Source organism: Anser cygnoides, chromosome 2 (genome assembly GCF_040182565.1).
Source record: "Anser cygnoides isolate HZ-2024a breed goose chromosome 2, Taihu_goose_T2T_genome, whole genome shotgun sequence".
NCBI lineage: Eukaryota > Metazoa > Chordata > Aves > Anseriformes > Anatidae > Anser > Anser cygnoides.
The window spans coordinates 76,625,869-76,638,872 of record NC_089874.1 but is presented as its reverse complement, the minus strand read 5'-3'; the positions used below and the strand labels follow the sequence as shown (position 1 = coordinate 76,638,872).

The window sequence follows — 13,004 nt, the reverse complement described above, 5'->3', positions numbered from 1 at the left end:
CAATTATTTTTGGGGAAAAAAATAATCAATGCAATCCACATAACTGCAACATGCAAATTATTTTCCTATCCAGCTATGGGAAGGTTATGGTTTCAAAGAATATAAACATCCTTGAGAAAAAGTCCCTGTCCCTAAACCGCCTACAGCAGCAGGCTGAAAGGCTGTTACTCTGCTTTAGAACCCTACACAAGACAGTTCTTTTGCTTGTATTTAATTACATAAATATTACTTTTCACAGCGCTCTCTTAAGACCACCTAAGACTCTAAACACATATACACAGATATGCGTACAGACACACATGTATATTAATGGCAGCTATCATAAAATTACAATACTATATGCAGTCATTGCATATATCAGCCAACATGGGTTCATGAGGAGTGGGTCCTGCCTAACAAATTTGATTTCCTTTTATGATAAGATCACCCATCTAGTCGATCAAGAGAAACCCACTGATGTGATCTTTTTGGACTTCTGCAAAGCTTTTGACACGGTTTCCCATAGGATCCTACCGGACAAAATGTCCAGCACACAGCTAAACAAAAACATCATATGATGGGTGAGCAATTGGCTGATGGGCAGGGCTCAAAGGGTTGTGGTAAATGGGGCCACATCAGGCTGGCAGCTGGTCACCAGCAGGTTCCCCCAGGGCTCCATTTTAGGGCCAGTCCTCTTCAATGTTTTTATAAATGATTTGGATGTAGGACTAGAAGGTGTTTTGTACAAATTTGCTGATGATACTAAACTTGGAGGAGTTGTTGACTCTGTTGACAATGGAAAGGCCTTGCAGAGAGATCTGGACAGAATGGAGAGCTGTGCAACCACCAACCACATGAAGTTTAACAAGAGCAAGTGCCGGGTCCTGCACCTGGGACAGGGGCAACCCTGGCTATACATACAGACTGGGCGATGAGATGCTGGAGAGCAGCCCCGCAGAGAGGGATCTGGGGGTTGTGGTTGACAGCAAGTCGAATATGAGCCAGCACTGTGCCCTGGCAGCCAGGAAGGCCAACCGTATCCTGGGGTGCATCAAGCACGGCATTGCTAGTTGGTCGAGGGAAGGGATTGTCCCGCTCTGCTCTGCGCTGGTGAGGTCACACTCGAGCACTGTGTGCAGTTCTGGGCACCACAGTACAAAAAGGACATGAAGCTGTTGGAGAGTGTCCAGAGGAAGGATGACGAAGATGGTGAAGGGACTAGAGAGGAAGACATATGAGGAGCGGCTGAGGTCACTTGGCCTGTTCAGCCTGGAAAGAGGAGGCTGAGGGGGGGACCTCATCGCGGTCTACAGCTTCCTCACGAGGGGGGGTGGAGGGGCAGGCGTCGACCTATTCTCCTTAGTCACCAGAGATAGGACCTCTGGGAATGGTGTCAAGCTGAGGCAGGGGAGGTTCAAGCTTGACATCAGGAAGAGCTTCTTCACTGAGAGGGTGGTCGCACACTGGAACAGGCTCCCTAGGGACACAGTCACTGCACCAAGCCTGTTGAAGTTTAAGAAGCATTTGGACTGTGCACTTAGTCACATGGTCTGAATTTTTGGGTAGACCTGTGTGGTGCCAGGAGTTGGACTCGATAATCCTCATGAGTCCCTTCCAACTCAGGATATTCTATGATTCTATTTCCAATGGCTGTGCTATGCAGAACTGTAACTGTTACCAGCATGCTGCTTCTAAAAATACTTTCTTATAAGCCTCCCCTCAAAGGGTCATACTCCCAGCTACAGCTGGAACAAAGTATCACAAATGATTCGATGAACTACTGTTAATTTATGACCCTGTATTATTAAAAAAATTATCTAGCACGAGTCCTCAAACCTGGTTTAACAGTCCTACAATACAAAGAAGTATTGCTATGGAAAACTAAATTTATTGAAGCAGAAGATACACAACCTCCCAATGCGTTGTCGCTTAATTCGGGCTTGGTTTGAGTCATTGTTCACAGTCCTTCCTGAAGGTCTCTATCAATGAGTATAAACCACTCATCTCCCAGCCCCAGAGCATGAATAAGCAGTTGTGAGAAAGACAATTTTAAATTTAATCAGTCCATGACAAAAGACAAAGTCTGCAAATCAGTTATGAATTGTACTTACAAGCAGGAATGTCAATCAAGCCATCACTACAATGTAAATTACTACAACGACCACCTAGCTGATCTGTCAGCACAGCATCCCTGGCAGCAGAGAAACCCTGGTATTTCAGGAATTATTGATTTGCTCTGTTTGTAACACAACATTATTTGGTAGAACTTTGGGGGTGTCAGAAGCTGATGCTTCATTCCCTAAAGTAATGCAGGTAGTGCACATTTTCTTCTGACATCAGAAGTAATAGACTTCTCATTAGGGAAATGTAGTAAGTTACTGCTTCACCCTGAGAAGTGAGGGAGTTTTAAAATCACTGCTGTTGCCACCCACCCTCCGTACCAAAAAGAAAACAAAAAACAAACAGACAAACAAAACCAACAACAAAAACGACGACAACAAAACAAAAAACACAGAAACCACACTAACCACACGCTAGTGGCAAACCTGCAAAATAGGAGATGACAAAGAGTTGTGTAAAAAAATAAAAGTATTTCATGAGAGATACAGACTTAATAAACTTTCCTGAGGATTAGTTTTTTTGGTTAGGGTTAGACTGTTACAGAAGAGCAAGATAACTGAGAACTTGTGCAGTATAAATCACAATTGCTATGTTCTTAGAGGCTAACTCCAAACACCTTCTATACTATAACCTTAGAATACATTGAGTGTGCTATTTTAAGCAAAGATTACAAAGTTACAAGGCCAAGAAACCAGTAAGTACAAAAATTGTAGGTGGTCCCAAACACCGTACAATTCTGGTAACCCATTATTCAGAAATGATGAACTCATGGCAAAAAAACATTCTGAGAAGAGCAAGTAAGATCTTCAGGGACAGATAAGGGTTTATTCATATGTTAAAGGCTAAATAATACTCTTGATTAGTTTAGCAAATATCCTGTGCACAATAGCTTATATACAGAAAAGCACGAAGGAAAGCAAACTGTACACATTTATAAAAAGACATGCAAACTTGCCACTGAGGTTTTCAATCAGAAATTTCAAGGAAAACTGATTTTCATCAGCAGCCATTAGGTGATTCTGAGATATTCTGTAAACAGAATTGAAAGGAAAAAAATTAATTTTAAAATGCAGCTTGTTGTATATGCTTTCAGGTGCTGATTCAGCACCCTGTATTGTATCAAATAAAACAACAAAAAAAAAAGCCTAGTGGCCCTGCATTTAAGGTTTTATTCCAAGCCACATTACTACTAAGGTGCCTTTTCATAAGAGCTACAAACAAATCCATTTTCCCTACTTTAGAGTGGAGTGCAAAAAGCTATTCCCAGTAAGGTAATTTTAATTAGTCCGCAGCTTACTTCAGTATTTCATCTCCCACTAACATGAAAAGTCACGAGTGGCGTCTCTAACTGTCTGACACCTAATTAAACAGGGAAAAGTTCGTTAGAACCTATGAGGTATCATAACTTATTAGAAAATGAATAGAAGCAGCTCCAGAGCTGTAGCCAAATCCATCATTGGTTTATTGGACCAAAGAAAGTCTATACTAAGTGCCTTTTTTATTGGAACTAAACACACACATTTCAGTTAAAAAAAAAAAAAGACAAATAGAAAAGGTTAAGCTGAAAAACATGCCAGATACTTAAAAAGAAAATGCAACATGTAATGACCAAAAGCTAATAAAAATAAGTAAATTGCAACATATTCCTAATCTCACTTTTATAAATTCTGATCTGTTCTTTGCTTGTTTCTTTACTGCAAAACAATATACAGCCTTGCACAAATTCAGAGATGAAAGTGCTCATAAGCAGCACAGAATCCAAAAAGGACTTTTGCATTAAAATAGAACGAAGTCTAACTTTTTTTTTCTCCCCAAGTCACACACAAAAACATTTCTTGGTCAAGTAACTAGTTAATTATCTACACGACACAACTCTGTGTGCAGTATACACCTTAGATCTTTCTGGATACGTTAACAAATAGCTAAGCAAAGGTATCTATGGACTAAGACAAATGAAGATGGTTTCAGAATTGAAGCAGGTATCTTCTGGTTTTCTAGTTCTTCTTGAAGAGGCAGAAAAATCTCTTATCTCTTTTAGAGTCCATAGTTCATAAATTACTTTTCCTGTCCATCTCACGTCTCTTCCACAAAGGCAAGCTTGGAAAGAAATACCAAATGGAAAAGACATTTCCTTTATTACATGTAAAAATTAAATAAATAAATAAGGTAAGAACTTTCTCATGCTGAGAGCTACACAAGTCATGGAAAGCCTTCCTAAGAACAGAGGACAAAGGATTTTTTTTTTTTTTTGCCCTTTTTTTTCCCCCAGGACAGGAATGCAGTGCCTGTAGAAGAATAAACACTGCAGAATTATGTGATAATCAGGTTAATATGTGTGAATAAAGGAAACCCAGAAGTTTATTTAACCCCCTCTGCAATCAGAAGAATGTTGTTTTAGCATAAATTCAGAAGAACATCAGTAGTGACATAATAGACTTTTACCTCGCCTTTTGTTCTTCCCTTACTTACCAAATCTCCTTCCAGGTTATTTGTATCTGGGGAGTACTATTTTCAACATACTAAAATGTCATGGTCTCTTACAGTGGGAATAAAGATGAATGGCTTTGGTTGACACACCAGGCCTATTACAGGGCAAAATAACTGACTACATTACAGTAAAAATGTTGTCTTCTTAACAGCCGTAATTAACTTTCAGAAGCCTTAGGTCTGTTTGAATGCACAACTTCATATTTAAGCAGCATTGTAACACATACAATTACTTGGAACTAACTTACAATTAGTTTCCATGGTCAGTTTCAGTCAGTGGAGTTAAGGGTCTAGAATTCAATTTGCAAGTGTGGTCTAACCTGACAGCATGCTGGTTGACTGGATGAATTCAACAGTTCATTATGATTTACCTCAAATATAACATGAAATATATTATCAGTACATAAAAAAAAAAAATCTGCAAGTGCTTGTGCACTGTCCTTCTAGTAGAGACTATTAAGATGTAAGACAAAGCACCCTCTCAGATCAAAACCACAAGACATCCACTTACATGGACCCATTGGTGTTGTTCAACAATTAAAACTAAGAATTATGTTCCTGCTGCAAGAGAACTGCTTAACAAAATATCAAATCCAGCCCAGAACACCTGGCAATGGAAGAGGTAAAGGATTTGAAATGAGCATGTCAAAGGATAGGACTGTTTGCCCTGACAAGTCTTGTTGGAGCTAATAAAAATAAAAATGCTGGTCAGAGAATTTATTAAAATAGATACTTCCACTGATACAGAATGTTTTGATGATATGCATTGATGTTTCCAAACACACACTAAGTTCCCATACAATTAAGTATCTATTTCTCCTTTTCCTGTCTAAGTACTTCCCCATCACAACAGGTAAGTTTTAATTCTTCACCTTAGTATGCCTTACTTGGGCCCTGCCTTGTACTCCTTGGACTTCCTTCTGTGAAGCCCACTCACACTTCACTTTTTGAACAACAGAGCTTCTTGTCTCCATGCTCATACTCAGAGATCCCCTACAAAGTGTTTCAGAGCATTGTAGCATTTGATTTAAAGGGAGCAGGGTGAAAAGAACAGAAAGAAACTTGTCATCAAGTGCTCCATTTCTAGCCTGGTTGATCCATCCTTGTGGCACACATGACAGAAGGATAACATCTGATATTTTATGGTTTCCCTTTGCTCACCCAGAACACCACCAGGACCAAACTGTTTTTTCCTCTTCGTGCGTCCCTTACTGAGCAGAACACCAACACATTGTCACACACTGCCACAACTCCCTGCTGTGGCCTTGGACTCTCTTCCTTAAAAAAACCTACCACAACTGTTTCCCCACTGGACCTGTCTGTAATATTCAATGTGTGTTCCAAATATAAAAGCAAGCATGGTTTTCATCTGGAAGTAAAGATTATCTAAAGTATTTCACATCCTTGTACTGCGTTAAGAGATAAGGTGGCCCTGTTTCTCCTGTTCAGCAGATGGAAGCCAAGCCCCGCCATCATCTTTGCTTTGATAATTTAAAAGAAAACCTTACTCTGTTAGTGACCAGATAGCTGCTATATAATGCCCAGGATGGAAAGTACAGAAGCAGCAAAAACACAGAATAAAAAACAAACCTAAAGACATCTTTATTAACTTTAAATGGAAGAATTAATAGTTGCAAACAACTGGATTTCCTTTGAAAGCCATCTATCCTACTTTTAGGGTTCCCTATTAACCGCCCAGGCCCAGAGTTGCTACAACCCGTACTTGCCCTTCAGCTATGATACCTGCTGTAGTTATGAATCTATCAGTGGAGCTTATCAGTGGAGCTTTTATTTAGACCATGGCAAGGTTTCAGAAGCACACTTCTGCCTGCTGTTCTTTTATACCACCGTGTTGACTGATCATTGCCCAGACTGCACTGGAAGGTCTTGAGCTCACACACATACATTCAGATGAGCTTCCAAGAAGCTTTGCCAGAACTACGTCTCCTTACAAATTATTGTCTTGTTACTGCGGAGTTAACTCCAGCAAAGCTGAAATGAAAAGTTTTACAGACAACTGGTAAAATACCACTGCAAGGACTTTCACAGATCCTTCATACATTTACTAAGAGGTAAACAAATGGACTGAAAGTAGTGAAGTCAGTTCTCATGGTGTGACTAGGTTCAGAAAAGATGTAAATTTCTGAACTATTTCAGCAAAAGAATGTATGAACATCAAATGTAGATCACCGCAATGATATGAAGAATTTCACTTGCCAATTGAAATATTTTCAAGTTCTGTGAAATGTAAAGTTTCAGTATTTTTATTACTTCTTGCACCCCTCATGAAGTGTTAGGAGTAATGTTAGATGTCTAAGGGTAACATTTCTACTTACTATTCTTTCAAAGATCACTAAATATCATAAGAAGCAATAATTTTATGAGCCAACCCATTATAAGTTCAGGGAAAAATAATCGGATGCAATGGAAGTATGTTTTCATTTAGTTCTTTACTCATTGGTGAAAACAGAGCATTATATGAAATTCCAGTTTCCTTCATGTCATATATTTTTATTTTAAGAAGAAAATCCCTTTTCCTTTTAGGCTGCTTTTTGTGCTTAAATGGAAGCTTTGCCTGTGTCAGTGACTGCAGCAGCGAAACTAGGTAACAAGAAACACATTATTTTATTCTTTTAAAAGCAGAATTTAAAAGAAAATCAAAGATTTATCAACCTTTAAGGAAGAAAATGATCTAATTTTGTCATAACTTGACATTTAATTCGGTAAATCTTAATCTTTGAAATCACTATTGGCTCATTAAAGAGATTCCACAATTCTGGATGATGTTTCCTGTCTTCCTGCGTTTCCTTCCATGAACCGCCCATTGCCCTTGACACAGAGGCTTTCTGTGCCTATGCTAAGCATCCATTCAATGCTATTAAATGTATGTCTAATACAATTTGTGCAGATTTAAGCACTTCTTCTCATGTGTACCCCAATTTACTGAATGTTTCTGTTTGGAGGTAGTCATTTTTCAACATGCAAGTTGTAGTTTCTAGGTAGTAAAAACATATGCAACTAATGCATTAACAGCAAAGAGTTTTAGAACTGTTAAAAATTTCTGAAATAAAAATAGTTGTTTGATCATCAAATTTATTACTACATTGGTGATTACTCTAAGGTATTTACAAGACTTTGTTACAAAAGTGAATCATCCCAGATCCTGCGTCAGTGTTTTGTATTCACTGTAAAAACCTGCAGACTGTGAATATCACTGATAATTTGACTATGTTTTGACCCTGCTGATTAAAGCAATTAGAACTGAATTCCGCTGGCTCACTAGGTTCTATTTGCTGATGTATCAAAGCCCAAAGGGAATGCTGGTAGCACTCCAGACATAATGCTTTAACCCTTATTCAAGCACACGATGGGAAAAAATATGAATTATGATTATTTATACACAGGTGACTATATATATGCAGGAAGAGCTGAATCCACAACATTTTTCTCAAGTATTCCATACATACATTGCAGATCAAGAATCAGAATACCTTGAAGAAATTAGATCAAACTGGAATTCCTTGGGTACTTTAAAATGAGAGTAAAGCAGAATGTAAAAAAAAAAAAAAAAACACACCACAAATTCTGTAAAGAGAGGAAGGGAGTGATATCCTGCCTATTGATTAAGAGAAGGATCATCATTAAGGAAAAAATGTTAGATTTCCCAGATTGTTTAAAACAGTATTTCTAACTGCCCAGACGAAGCTAGGATAATAAAAGGTAATCAGTAAGAGGCAATTGATCTATAAATTAACTGAATTCGTATTTTAGGATTCATTTCATTCACTTATACTGCCACAGTTGAATTTGTTGTTCTTAAGAAGTAATTCAATTAGACAGTAGTAACCAGAAGTTCAATCATTGCTAATTACTTTATTTGCTAGCAATAAAACAAAATGTTAGTACTAACAGACATCTCAATCTAGTGTTTACAACTTAGCATTTTATCTGTCCTTTCCACTGGATCATAGCTCTGCAAGGAAATTCTTCCCTACCTTTCCCCATGCTTACATTAACAAAAACCAAAGAGACAGTACAGGCTGTAAGGATCTTGTACTGACACACCACTCCTGGCTATATTGGCTGAAGAAAAGGAGAAGAAGGAAAGAAGAAATAATACCTTCCTCTTCTTTTGAGATTGAAACTAATCTTTAAGCATGACTGGAATGAGTATAAACACCAGCCACCGGGCCTCCTTGAGTGCATCGTACAGCAACAGAAGCTGCTCAGAGGAAAAGCTGTGAATCTCATTGCTCGCCTCCTTCCACAGCACTACAGTCAGAGGGATCCAGAGGAGGGCAACAGTCGCTCAACTGCTCTCCCTTTGGAGAGTAACACTTCTTGCTGAGATCCAAGGAGATAGATACAAACAAGCCCGTCGTTGCCTTGCTCAGCTGGGAACACCTCAGAAGCACAGGCAAGATGGCTCACTAAGATCAAGTGAAGTCTGTCTTCCCAGGTGCCTGCTGCATCCAGTTCCCACCTCCCTGCATCAACTTCTCTGCTTATTAGGCATCCCGTTTGGAATGCCATTCTCTTTGGATAAAGCTTTTCACCAACATCTTTGTCCTCATCCTTTTCTTGTGTGCCAAGGCAACACAAAATCTCTTCATCACTGGGTGGTAGCTTGAATGCCACCTCCTCTGTAACAGCACTGTTCTTAACAGCCACCTACATGGGAGTCACACGTTTGTTTTAAAGGAAAAGTACAATAAATTAACAAGATAGACCAGATGATACTTTTCAACTTTCCGTTTTGTTTTTCTTTCTTTAAACAACAGAAGTGACAAAATCTTGTAGCTGCTGTTTGAACATAAGTGAGATCTGTGAGACATATTGCCCTCTATGAAGGTTGCTTTTTTTGAATCTTGAATCTGTGCTGCAGACACAGCTTTCTTTTCTGTGGCATGACTTAAGGCCCTGAAAATGACTGATTGGAGCACTTGTCACACAGGGAGAGGCCGAGAGAACTGGGACTGCTGAGCATCAGAAAGAAGATTCAAGGGGGATCTCAAGATTATGAAGAGAGAGCCTGACCCTTCTCAGTGGCACCCACTGAGAAGACAGACCAACTAAAATACATAAAACTCTACCTACTTGTTTTAAGAAGCAAAAGTGAAACAGAACAAGAAACCCCAAACCTTTTGCTGTCACAGTGTTTGAATACTAGTACAGGTTGCCCAGAGAAGTTGTGGAGTCTCTTTCCTTGGAGACATTAAAAATCCAACTAGACACAGTTGTGCAAAACCTGCTCTAGCTGACCCTGCTTTGAGCAGGGGCAGGACTTAGATTAGGCCATCTCCCACAGTCCCTGCCAACCTCAGTAAGTTATTACATTTGCAAAAAGAGTTTCAAAATGCTTTTGGAGTAGCTACTTTTTAAATGAAAAACAAACTAAAGAAATTTAGTTACAGAAAAACTGTGTAATATTTTACCCATCTATGTTATTCAGTCAAAAATAAACTACATAGGACTATACAGAACATATTTCATAATAGCATAAATTACTACTTCAGTCATCATCACACCATAGTTGGGAGAAAAAAGCAGCTGGCAAGAAGTGACTTTTTTGTGTGAATTATTAAATTGTACATCTAGCACTGTCTATGTAAAAGTACAGAAACACTATCACAATGAAGAAAATAATTTTGCTTTCTTTTGATAATCTGGAAAGGTATTTGAAAAGGTCTAGGCAGTTCAACGGGAAAAGTAAGGCACAATAAAATTACATTTCTGCTTTTGTTTGTACATGGAAAAGTAAAAATGTCACTTTGGCTAAGTTAAAAATGGTCTCTCATATTGCAAAAATGTTATCAAATCAGCAGAATAAAAAAAAGGTCAAGTTCATGACTGGATGCTTCACTGCATCTGTTTCCACATGGACTTGCCATTTTATTGAAAATACCAAGCACATAGATCAAGGTTCCAAGGAAGTGAATTACTAGACCCGATAAGAAAAACCTATCTTAAGAAGTTTGAGAGTTGTCGCAGCACAGGTTAATTGTTTCATTACTGAACAAAAAGGGAAAAAAAAAAAAGTAACATTTTCTCCTCACAAAGCATTATTGACGCACTGATCAAAACGGTGAACTGAAAGCCACATATGGATGCAGAGAAATTCTTAGAAAAACAGTAATAAAGTAGAGCAGCATCAAATATAACAGTTGTTTGTATATATCAACCCTTTGGGTTGGGAAGTTTAATTAGTGTATTCAGATCTCATTACATTTTTGCTTCTTTGGCTTTTTTTCTGGCAGCATGGCCTGAAGTCAGTGCAAATTAAGTACTCTGAGAGCCCCATGAGATTGGTCTCATAATTATTTCTTACCTTAATGTCATCTAGTTCAGCTTAAAACAAGCAAAACATGTGCACGGGAAGAACAAGTTTTAAACAGTCTCATTTGAATGCATTAGATATTGTTTATGGGCATGCCTAAAGTGTCAGGCATCTGGCTCAGAAGTTACAGATAACAGATTTGCTACAAGTTGCATCAGAAATACAATTTGAGATAAGGCAGAAAAACAATAATGTTGTTTTGTTTAGGGCTTTGGTGTACACTATGACTCAAACTATGCAAATGCCTAAAAGTATTTAAGAGTTGCTCTTTACTTCTGCATTGCTATTCCGTTTTTTTTTTTTTTTGGGGGGGGGGGACAGGTTTTTTTTTGTTGTTGTTGTTCAAAATTGCAACGAGCAATTATATAGTACAAACTTCAGTAATTAGATAAATGCATAGAACAATAAAGGGAAATTGAAATTATACATTTTTGTTTCCTAGACTCAACAGAATTCACAAGTAGTGTTTTGTGCGTACCTTGCCTGCTTGGTATATGAATGAAGTCACAACACTTCATTCGACTTCATACGACTAATTTTAGTCGTATATGTTCTGCTACAGCCACTGTAAATCTAAACACACTTTCAAAATATTTTTTTTTTCCTTTGAAAAGTAGGTATCTAGTAAAAAATGCTTGGTATACTATCAAGATGAAACAGCAACAGAAGACATTAACCTTGCTTGTTTCACAGTGGTAGATAATGAACTTTTACTGTACTTGGAAAAAAATATGTCTCAAAAGTCTATTAGAACTCCATGTTATTCTAAATGAGAATGGCATGGAATTTTTCTCTTGGGAACAAAGTCCAAAACAGCAAAGGCCTAGTTTATCCCTTCAGAACTTCAAGCATTAGAAAATAGCAGAATACAAGAGTGAAGTTCAATTCATCTGCTAAGACATCTCTAAAACAGACCACTAAGTCAGATACACTGCTAGGAAAAGGAGTAGAAAAGCAGTGTATTAGATGTTGACATCTGGCCACTTTGAGGACACAGTAGTTGGATTTAGCGCATCATTGCTGAAAATGCTTTTTGCTGCTTTTTCAGGGTACCACGGATAGTCATACTATGTTATTATACGTGGGCTTACAATTGTGTTTGTGGTTTACATAACGGCATCTAAAGATTAATGGAAAGACTGCTCAAACCAAGATTTTGTCCCAGCAACTGAAGGAGCATACCCTGATTTGCTAGGTCCTAAGTTGATAATATGAACAACAACGTGTCAGCTATAATTGTTGTATATGAAGAATGCATTTGTTAATACCAAATAATCTGGGTTTGTCATAGTGAGTACAAAAACACTGAATCAAGACTGAAACTGTTTCTCCAAAAAAAGAATACACCTTAGTTTACAGAAAACTGGTAAACAATTACAGAGTGATGCATCTCATGCCTGCAACAGTCACAGAAACAGCCACCTTGATGACACAAGCTTGCACTGTTTAATCATTTAAGGTAAGATAAAAGACGGGAAGGCATAATATTGAGAGAGAGGAAGTCCCACTAAATTCCCCATTAATATAAGACTTCAGGATCAGCCTTCAGGATCAACTCTTACTCTTCATGAGTAGATCTGAAGAAAAACATGTTCAAATCACAATAAAGGAGTCAGGAGACCAATCGGTTAGGTAGCAATGACATCTTACCTGTTCAGACCAAGCAGTTTCACCACATTTTACATGGATTGCAAGTGTCAATGACAATATACTTGGTCATCTTTGCATCTTCTCCAGCTGAGACTGGTCACCACAGGGGAAGGACATACTACTACATGAGTCTGGATGGCAACTGGACACCTATTGTTTTTGTCCCATGAGAATTTAGCAGTATTGTACAAAGAGTCAACAAATCACACAGACGTACTGAAGCTGCTGAGCTGGAAAGCTGCCAACCTGGAAAGTTGCCTACAAGCAATTAACGGATCCTTTATTTAATGGAAGCTATAAAAATGGAAAGAAAAAAAAATACACACACCTTTGCAGAATAAGGCTGTAAGCAAACTTGGTCCATGAAATCCAAAAGCTTATTCTGGAGAATTAACAACATACAAGGTCAGAGCACTAATTGGAGTTTCTC

The 13,004-nt window shown here is 38.2% G+C and overlaps 1 protein-coding gene across 28 annotated transcripts in view; it reads right to left on the bottom strand.

Annotated features, from left to right (window-relative positions):
* Positions 1-13,004, bottom strand: part of LOC106034895 (uncharacterized) — a 570,359-nt gene that overhangs the window by 437,342 nt on the left and 120,013 nt on the right. Inside the window, exon 3 of one of the 28 annotated variants that reach the window (XR_010829473.1) lies at positions 3,305-4,197. The exons of the other annotated variants lie outside the window; for them this stretch is intronic. The gene's annotated coding sequence lies outside the window, so the exon portion shown is untranslated. Of the gene's footprint in view, positions 1-3,304; positions 4,198-13,004 lie in introns of those variants that run through there. 28 annotated transcript variants of the gene reach the window in all.